This window comes from Lissotriton helveticus, chromosome 2_1 (genome assembly GCF_964261635.1).
Source record: "Lissotriton helveticus chromosome 2_1, aLisHel1.1, whole genome shotgun sequence".
NCBI lineage: Eukaryota > Metazoa > Chordata > Amphibia > Caudata > Salamandridae > Lissotriton > Lissotriton helveticus.
The window spans coordinates 39,781,017-39,791,843 of NC_136059.1; the positions used below are offsets into that span (position 1 = coordinate 39,781,017).

Below are 10,827 nucleotides of genomic sequence, written 5' to 3' on the forward strand. Positions count from 1 at the left end.
CAACAAAGGAGTGGTGGTGGTGCCCACCCCTGCGAGGTGGGTCCCTCTTATATTTTTATGATGTCTGTGTAGCATGCATTTGCACCTAAGGGTCCCATGTGAGGGTCTGCTGATTTCATTTTTCTTGCTTGAACTGGTTTCAAATGTGCCGATTTGCATTTATCTGTTGCACAGTGTACTGTACCTGACTTGTCTTTTTTCAATAAAGGTTTTGAAAAAATAAAAAAAATTAAAATAAAAAAAAATGATGTAGAATTATCATCTATTTTTTACTCTCTCTATACCTGGCAGTGACAGACATAAACTAGCATAGTGCAGCCATTAAACCCTAAATATATATAAAAAAAATCATTATATTATGTTGCCAACAGGCCTTTGTATTCTCACACACTGCAGGCCCATTTTGGGTGGTGGCTACAAGTGTGCAGTTCACCCATTTGGATTGCATGTGTTACAAGAAAGGATTAACTATCTCCCTATTTACTCACTGGAGTCATTTTTTTTATTTTTTTTATCGAAGTAGTAATCTGGATTTGCCGTTGTAGGCTCATAAATTATAAATACAGTTTTAGAAAGTACCAAAAAGGTATAATTAAGCAACAAAACGTAATAAACAAATGTCATCTTCTTATTTGTCTTAATAGCCCCTACCATGGAGCTACTTACTGTTCATATCCCATTTAGATACACAAACATATTTAATGTTTGTCAGTCCCACAATACGAATAATTGTCGCTGCCATGTGGTTTATTGTTATTGACTAGTGGAAGCAGGGTGTACTATTATCCTAGTTTATAAGCAGTGTATAATGCAAATCTGTAATACAGAACTACAGAAAGCAAGACCTTAGAAACGAGCTGGGTTACGATTTACTGAATGGGGAAGCGAAACTATTTCAAGGTTGCCTCGGGCACTCGCAGACAACACGATTAAGGCGAAAACGCGCAAATATTTAGAGTGCACTAAAGCACTGCGTCCTCTGTGGCAAGCAGAACCATAACAATTACCACAAATAGGGTTACATATATCAATCGCATAAATGTAACTTTATAAGGAAAAGTCTCCCATAAAAAGAGTGCAAATACGTTGTTATGCAAAGACAAATGTACGACCATGTTAAAGACAATAGGGTTCTCTAATACCCCAATGGGCAACCTATGTGTCATATTATTAAGCAAAAAAAATAAAAGTCATTTGAGTCAGAAATTAGGGCAGAGAGCATTTTAAAAAAACGGTATTATGCATCGGAAAGTGAAAGGCTGCAATTTAGGGCACACATTTTGAAAATATCCTGGGGCGGAGATGAACAATATATTGAGTGTATCAGTATTAAACCTAGAAACACAAACTAGCAATGCAAAAAAAGAAAAGAAATAGCCCCACGTTCACAGCCATCAGTTAACCAATCATGCTAGTCGTTTCAGTTAAGCAGCTTATAAAAATTTACAGTGCACGTTCGTTTAATTACGACTTCAGCCAACAGTGTGCCTTTATTCATTTTATTCACAATATTATTTCATTAGTTTCTTCTCTAAATTCTATGTCCCATGATAGTGTTGTCCCCGGTGAAATGTAAAATTAATATTACGTTTGGATCAGAGGCGCAACTAGAGCCAAATTTCGGGGGGGCTAAGAAAAAATTTCGGGGGGGGCTGAACCTTTAATCAGTAGGCAGAGTGGAGCTGCAGGGGCTCTTAAAAGGGGTGAAACAACTGCAAGGCATAATTAACATTCGAATGGTCTTTTAAAGACCTGTGAAACGTTCAGGTGGGCTGTGTGTGTGCCCGGGATCTGTCTCATCCCGGGCTGCCACACACGAGGGGGGGGGGGGCTGAAGTCCGGTGAGTTCAATGGGTGTTGCGCGCCTGGTTTGGATCTGATTCACTTCGCAACACACAGAAATCCTTTAGCTACCTCCACGTATTCTGCAAATGCTAAGGCACGTGCACGCGTTCCATTGCCTTCAATGGCAACGCGTGCATTCCAGGAGATTCACTTGCGGGAGCGAGCGCCGCCAAATGGCAGCAATTATCGCTCCTGCAAGTGAATCTCGCAGCCCTCCTCCTCCCCCCTGCTTCCGCGCAGATAAGACCCTTCAGTGCCCTGGGCGTTCCCTCGGGATGCTCTGTCCTGGCTCAAGGCAAGATGTAAAGACACGCACAGACAGGCACATAACCCCACCACGTGGGGACAGCAATCCTACCTCGTCACCTACCTTTAACAAACGATCAGCAGACGCATCGTACTGATAATGCGCAGTGACAACGTCCCTTTGCCAGTGTGGTATGGCACAAGTAATGAACAGAAGCCGCTCACCGTGGCAAACTGTGCGCGCAGGCAACAAACGGGATGCCACAGACCCGCCTCCACTCGCCCTGGGACTCTACACCTTTAGCACAGGAAAAAGACAGATGCAGTAGATCTCCTTCTGGAAAACGCAGACTTCTTTGAATTCGCTGCCCTCCATTGAGGCGCAATTTGTCCACTGGTACCGGCCAGGATCGTAGCGCAGTAATCCCTTGTGGTTGACCTCATATAGGTAGTCCCCCAGAGTGACCAATTCGAAGTAGTACAGCGAGTGTGGAAGAGGGGAACCAATGCCCACTGGTCACGCTGTACACTAACACTCCACTTCCCTTAGCCTGGCCTCCGTCGAAAGGTACATACCCCCTAGAATATAGATGTGGCCACGCAGGTATGCTAGGTTCATTCCCTACCGGCAAAGCAATCTTTCTGCCAGCTGCTGCCAGCGGTTGCGCACTGGGCTGCAGACCCACAGATATTTAAAAGGCTGTGCTACTAAGTAGATATCGTGCTGTGGGGAGACACAGACTCTCCAGGAAGTCACTGACTCACCGCTTTCGGGTACGCCCGTGGCCAGGGGCGAGGGCATGGTGTAGATGTCACCGGAGTAAGGATCCTAGCAGCCGAAGGGATCCTCGAGGTCTCCAAAAAGATGACCATCTCTTTGGCCTGCATTCCCATGTGGCGGGCGGGGGTCTCCTGTGGTGGGGTCTGGGGCTCTGGGGGCGTTCGCGAACAGACAGGCCCATAGCGGTCGTCCAGCACCCCCTGCAGGTAGGGCCAGCAGTAGCGCTGAACGAAAGGCGGACCACGCAACCCGTCCAGGTATACACGGTCCTCATCGCCCAGGTGGTGCCAACGCACAGGTCCACGGTCGGCCGGCGCAGCCTCCAGCCAATGTATGGCGGCTGCACACACGAGCCCTTCCCCGTCCACATCCAGGTCGTCAAACCACAGCACCTCCTGCAGCTGTGCCAGACTCAACCCGCACAACTCTCCACCGCTCAGCTGGCTAAAGTGTCTCGCCATGTGAGCCAAGGTCTGAGCTCGCAGCTCAGCATGGTCAAAGGAGCCCGCGAACTTTAAAGTATCGGCGCAGTTGGCTGAGTCTAAATGGCAAGTCAGGAAGTCATCGCAGGCTTGGCGCACTTATTCCAGCTGCAACATGTCAGCGGCAGCGTAAAGGCCCTGTACGTTGGCCTCGCTCACTGTCACGCGACCGGTGTAGCAGACAGTAGTCGATGATAAGGGCCAGAGCCAGGAGTGCTTGTGGTTTCTCACGTGCTCCGAGAGTGCCATCAAACAGGCCTGTAAATCTTGTTCTTATCTAGTTACTTTATCTGACTTCAAAGTGAGAGGAATTCACGGTGTGGCTTGACATCCCCCCAAACCCATCCGTTCGGGTATGAGCCATTCCCCCACCCTCATTGCTGCTAGTTTTAATTACTGGTGCTGACCACAACAAGCCTCTGATGCACCCTTCGCTCTTCCGTGTCTGCCATAAAGAGACACAAGCTGACAAGCACTTCTGTTGTTAAAGCCCCAGACTGCCTCTGTGTGCTAGACACCTCAGTCTGCTCATAACACTGTGCCTCTGAGTTTGTAAATGACAGGACTGTGGCTGTCCTCGCTCCAAACCAATGATTGCGGTAGGCCATTGTAGGCTTCTCTTAACCCTCGCCCCCTCCGGCTCCCTATCACTCTTGTAACATGCCCAATGTTGTCTTGCCTGTCTGACTGACCCTCGCCCACATTGGTGTCTCTGCAGTGACCAAATATGAATAACACTGCCCCCACTCCTTCCCAAACACACACACGCACACACACCGCCCCCCATGCATCACTGTGGTTGCACATAACACATGCACACTCAGATACAAATGTACAAGCACACACATCACTATGCATGCACCTACATATCACTGCGGAGGAACTGTACAGGTACACACACAAATTATTAAATGAGGTGCAGAGTCCTCTGCAGGATGCATTGGTATCACTTCCAGAGGACGCTCAGGGGACAACACCGGCTCTGGGGGGAAGCCCGTAATATTGGTTCGGAGGTGTTGGATGTAATGGCGAGGCAGCACTGATTTCAGCTTTGTGGGTTATGTCACCAATATTTTAAACACTGTGTTTAAAGGGTGCATATGTAAAACCTGCCAGGAGGGATAATCCTGAGCCGGTAATCTCAAGGCTCCCCAGCGAACATACTGTGCACGGGCATCAATGGCGGCTAAGCCTCGAGGAGAGAGGGAGCACAGGCACGGCAAAAAAAAAACCAAGCACAAGCGCTGCAAAAAAAAAAACAAGCACAAGCGTGGCAGGCTACCGGGAGCAGGGGGAGGCGTGTGCGGCAGCAGGGGGGAGGAGGTGGGCTGCGAGATTCACTTGCGGGAGCGATAATTGCTGCCAAATGGGACGCGCGCTCCCGCAAGTGAATCTCCTGACGTGCACGCGTTGCCATTGAAGGCAATGGAACACGTGCACATGTTTGGCTGAAAAGCCAAAGCGATCCCAAAAAGTCTTTTTGCCTTTGTAGCGCATGCGCGCTGCAGAGGCGAGACCTAAAAAAAGACATCCAAATGTCCACTCTGAACAGGGTGGATGGTTCGGTGGCTTACCTCTGATTGCACCTACTCCTTCGCAGAAAGATTTACTCTGGTACAGTCAATTTTGCTCCTTTGGCATAAAACCTGTGTCCCACTAAACTCAGAATTGCGTAGGCAGACCTTGGGTTCAGCCGGCAGAGTATGCCTTGCAACAGAGTACCTCTCCACCAATCTCTCCTTCAGCCCCAGAGGCCCTTTGTCAAGTAACCATTTCACCCAGCAGCCCAAGGCTATTTGAGATTCCCACCCCTGAATCTCACTGACTAAGCTATGCCCCTAGGCAAATAATCACAGTTTGGGAGTTTCTTAAGCTATCACATCTACATACTTCCAAGTATACATGACCTCCCTGAAGAGTGGCCTGTCACACCGCCCTACACTCTCCACCGCTTCACTTTCATCTCCCACCATAACACCATTCCCCTCCACTGCACTACCCATAGTAAGCACCTCACTACCACCCATCAACACAGCACAAATACATTGATGCCCCTGCCATCGTCACTACACCACTACTCCTACACCATGGCACAGTTCTACCATTTCATATGAGAGCCAATAAAAGTGTTCAACCACCCCCAACATCGAATATAACCCCCACCACTGCACAACTACCGCAGACAACCACACAAGAGACTCTCCAGCACTACCAGCCCCAACACTGCGCTGCACGTTCTCGGCGGCGCATTACTTTCTCCCGCCACTGCACTACCACCCAGAACAGCACCCCTACTGCCAGAACCGCACCGCTGCAGAGTTTCATAGAAACCAAAGTGGAGACTACAGGAGCCCCAGCGTGCTGTTCCCATGGGTGAACTATCATTTCACAGCACCACTCGTTCACCTCCCCACTCACCCTAGGGCACCCACCGCCCTGCTCCCCCATACAACAATCACTTCCATCTCCACTTCAAATCCCCACAACACATACAGTACTAAGGCCACAACGCCAGCAAGCACCTCCTCACCACCCCAGTGTTACACTACACCACCTGGTAACGGCTCTATTGCTGCAGCCCTGCATCTCCGCACCACAGGAGATCCAGCAGGTACCTCCTCACCGCCCCAGTGTTACACTACACCACATGGTAACCGCTCTACTACTGCAGCCCTGCATCTTCGCACCATAGGAGAGCCCGCAGGCACCGCCTCACTGTCCCAGTGTCACACTACACCACCTGGTAACTGTTCTACTGCTGCAGCCCTGCAGCCCTGCATCTCCACACCACAGGAGAGACCGCAGGCAGCGCCTCACTGCCCCAGTGACACACTACACCACCTGGTAACTGTTCTACTACTGCAGCCCTGCATCTCCGCACCATAGGAGAGCCCGCAGACACCGCCTCACTGCCCCAGTGTCACACTACACCACCTGGTAACTGCTCTACTATTGCAGCCTTGCACCTCCGCACCATAGGAGAGCCCGCAGGCACCGCCTCACTGCCCCAGTGTCACACTACACCACCCGGTAACTGTTCTACTACTGCAGCCCATTATCTCCACACCACAGGAGAGACCGCAGGCACCGCCTCACTGCCCCAGTGTCACACTACATCACCTGGTAACTGCAGCCCTATATCTCCACACCACAGGAGGGACCGCGGGCACCGCATCACTGCCCCAGTGTTACACTACAACACCTGGTAACTGCCCTACTACTGCACCCTTTTTTCTCCACACCACAGGAGAGACTGCAGACACCGCATCACTGCCCCAGTGTTACACTACACCACCTGGTAACTGGTCTACTACTGCAGCCCTGCATCTCCGCACCACAGGAGATCCAGCAGGCACCTCCTCACTGCTCCAGTGTTACACTACACCACCTGGTAACTGCTCTACTACTGCAGCCCCATATCTCCACACCACAGGAGAGCCAGCAGGCACCGCCTCACTGCCCCAGTGTCACACTACACCACCCGGTAACTGTTCTACTCCTGTAGCCCTGCATCTCCGCACCATAGGAGAGTCTGCAGGCCTAACCTCACTGCCCCAGTGTCACACTACACCCGGTAACGGTTCTACTACTGCAGCCCTGCATCTCCACACCATAGTTGAGCCAGCAGGCACCTCCTCACTGCCCCAGTGTCAACCTACACCACCTTGTAACTGTTCTATTACTGCAGCCCCGCATCTCTACATCACAGGAGAGACCACAGGCACCTGCTCACTGCCCCAGTGTCACACTACACCACCTGGTAACTGCCCTACTACTGCAGCCCTATATCTCCACACCACAGGAGGGCCAGCAGGTACCTCCTCACTGCCCCAGTGTTACACTACACCACCTGGTAACTGCTCTACTGCTGCAGCCCTGCATCTCCGCACCACAGAAGAGCCAGCAGGCACCTCCTCACCGCCCCAGTGTTACACTACACCACCTGGTAACTGCCCTACTACTGCAGCCCATTATCTCCACACCACAGGAGAGACCGCAGGCACTGCCTCACTGCCACAGTGTCACACTACACCACCTGGTAACTGCCCTTCTACTGCAGCCCTATATCTCCACACTACAGGAGAGACCACAGGCACAGCCTCACTGCCCCAGTGTCACACTACACCACCTGGTAACTGCCCTACTACGGCAGCCCTATATATCCACACCACAGGAGAGACAGCAGGCACCGCCTCACTGCCCCAGTGTCACACTACACCACCCGCTAACTGCTCTACTCCTGCAGCCCTATATCTCCACACCATAGGCGAGCCAGAAGGCACTGACTCACTGCCCTTTTGTCACACTACACCACCTGGTAACTGCCCTACTACTGCAGCCCTGCATCTCCACACCACAGGAGAGACCGCAGGCACCACCTTACTGCCCCAGTGTCACACTACACCACCTGGTAACTGTTCTATTACTGCAGCCCTGCATCTCCACACATCCCAGGAGAGCCCGCAGGCACCTGCTCACTGCCCCAGTGACACACCACACCACCTGGTAACTGCCCTACTACTGCAGCCCTACATCTCCACACCACAGGAGAGCCAGCAGGCACCAACTCACTGCCCCAGTGTCACACTACACCCGGTAACTGTTTTACTACTGCAGCCCTATATCTCCACACCACAGGAGAGCCCGCAGGCACCGCCTTACTGCCCCAGTGTTAAACTACAGCATCTGGTTACTGCTCTACTGCTGCAGCCCTATATCTCCACATCACAGGAGAGCCAGCAGGCACCGTCTCACAGCCCCAGTGTTACACTACACCACCCGGTAACTGTTCTACTCCTGCAGCCCGCATCTCCGCACCACAGGAGAGCCAGAAGGCACCGCCTCACTGCCCCAGTGTCACACTACACCACCTGGTAACTGCCCTTCTACTGCAGCCCTATATCTCCACACTACAGGAGAGACCACAGGCACAGCCTCACTGCCCCAGTGTCACTCTACACCACCTGGTAACTGCCCTACTACGGCAGCCCTATATATCCACACCACAGGAAAGACTGCAGGCACCGCCTCACTGCCCCAGTGTCACACTACACCACCCGGTAACTGCTCTACTCCTGCAGCCCTATAGCTCCACACCATAGGAGAGCCTGCAGGCACCACCTCACCGCCCCAGTGTCACACTACACCCGGTAACTGTTCTACTACTGCAGCCCTATATCTCCACACCACAGGAGAGCCCGCAGGCACCGCCTTACTGCCCCAGTGTTAAACTACAGCAACTGGTTACTGCTCTACTGCTGCAGCCCTATATCTCCACATCACAGGAGAGCCAGCAGGCACCGTCTCACAGCCCCAGTGTCACACTACACCACCTGGTAACTGTCCTTCTACTGCAGCCCTATATCTCCACACTACAGGAGAGACCACAGGCACAGCCTCCCTGCCCCAGTGTCACACTACACCACCTGGTAACTGCCCTACTACGGCAGCCCTATATATCCACACCACAGGAGAGACTGCAGGCACCGCCTCACTGCCCCAGTGTCACACTACACCACACGCTAACTGCTCTACTCCTGCAGCCCTATATCTCCACACCATAGGAGAGCCAGAAGGCACCGACTCACTGCCCTTTTGTCACACTACACCACCTGGTAACTGCCCTACTACTGCAGCCCTATATCTTCACACCATAGGAGAGCCAGAAGGCACCACCTCACTGCCCCAGTGTCACACTACACCACCTGGTAACTGCCCTACTACTGCAGCCCTATATCTCCACACCCCAGGAGAGCCAGCAGGCACCGCCTTACTGCCCCAGGGTCACACTACACCACCTGGTAACTGTTCTATTACTGCAGCCCTGCATCTCCACACCCCAGGAGAGCCCGCAGGCACCTGCTCACTGCCCCAGTGATACACTACACCACCTGGTAACTGCCCTACTACTGCAGCCCTACATCTCCACACCACAGGAGAGCCAGCAGGCACCAACTCACTGCCCCAGTGTCACACTACACCCGGTAACTGTTCTACTACTGCAGCCCTATATCTCCACACCGCAGGAGAGCCCGCAGGAGAGCCCGCAGGCACCGCCTTACTGCCCCAGTGTTAAACTACAGCATCTGGTTACTGCTCTACTGCTGCAGCCCTATATCTCCACATCACAGGAGAGCCAGCAGGCACCGTCTCACAGCCCCAGTGTTACACTACACCACCCGGTAACTGTTCTACTCCTGCAGCCCGCATCTCCACACCACAAGAGAGCCAGGAGGCACCGCCTCACTGCCCCAGTGTCACACTACACCACCTGGTAACTGCCCTACTACTGCAGCCCTATATCTCCAAACCACAGGAGAGCCAGCAGGCACCGCCTCACTGCCCCAGTGTCAAACTACACCCGGTAACTGTTCTACTACTGCAGCCCTATATCTCTACACCACAGGAGAGCCCGCAGGCACCGCCTTACTGCCCCAGTGTTAAACTACAGCATCTGGTTACTGCTCTACTGCTGCAGCCCTATATCTCCACATCACAGGAGAGCCAGCAGGCACCGTCTCACAGCCCCAGTGTTACACTACACCACCCGGTAACTGTTCTACTCCTGCAGCCCGCATCTCCGCACCACAGGAGAGCCAGAAGGCACCGCCTCACTGCCCCAGTGTCACACTACACCACCTGGTAACTGCCCTACTACTGCAGCCCTATATCTCCAAACCACAGGAGAGCCAGCAGGCACCGCCTCACTGCCCCAGTGTCAAACTACACCCGGTAACTGTTCTACTACTGCAGCCCTATATCTCCACACCCCAGGAGAGCCTGCAGGCACCACCTCACCGCCCCAGTGTCACACTACACCCGGTAACTGTTCTACTACGGCAGCCCTATATCTCCACACCCCAGGAGAGCCCGCAGGCACCGCCTCACTGCCCCAGTGTCACACTACACCCGGTATCTGTTCTACTACTGCAGCCCCGCATCTCTAGACCACAGGAGAGCCAGCAGGCACCACCTCACTGCCATAGTGTCACACTACACCACCTGGTAACTGCCCTACTACTGCAGCCCTGCATCTCCACACCACAGGAGAGACCGCAGGCACCGCCTCACTGCCCCAGTGTCACACTACACCACCTGGTAACTGCAGCCCTATATCGCCACACCACAGGAGGGACCGCGGGCACCGCATCACTGCCCCAGTGTTACACTACACCACCTGGTAACTGCCCTACTACTGCAGCCCTATATCTCCACACCACAGAAGAGACGGCAGGCACCGCCTCACTGCCCCAGTGTTACACTACACCACCTGGTAACTGTTCTACTACTGCAGCCCTGCATCTCCGCACCACAGGAGATCCAGCAGGCACCTCCTCACTGCTCCAGTGTTACACTACACCACCTGGTAACTGCTCTACTACTGCAGCCCCATATCTCCACACCACAGGAGAGCCAGCAGGCACCGCCTCACTGCCCCAGTGTCACACTACACCACCCGTACCTGTTCTACTC

At 52.9% G+C, this 10,827-nt stretch overlaps 1 pseudogene; it reads right to left on the reverse strand.

The window, feature by feature from the left end:
• Window positions 1–2,095: 2,095 nt before the first annotated feature.
• Window positions 2,096–3,962, reverse strand: LOC144820051 (kelch repeat and BTB domain-containing protein 7-like; annotated as a pseudogene).
• Between the last annotated feature and the right edge of the window lie 6,865 nt (window positions 3,963–10,827).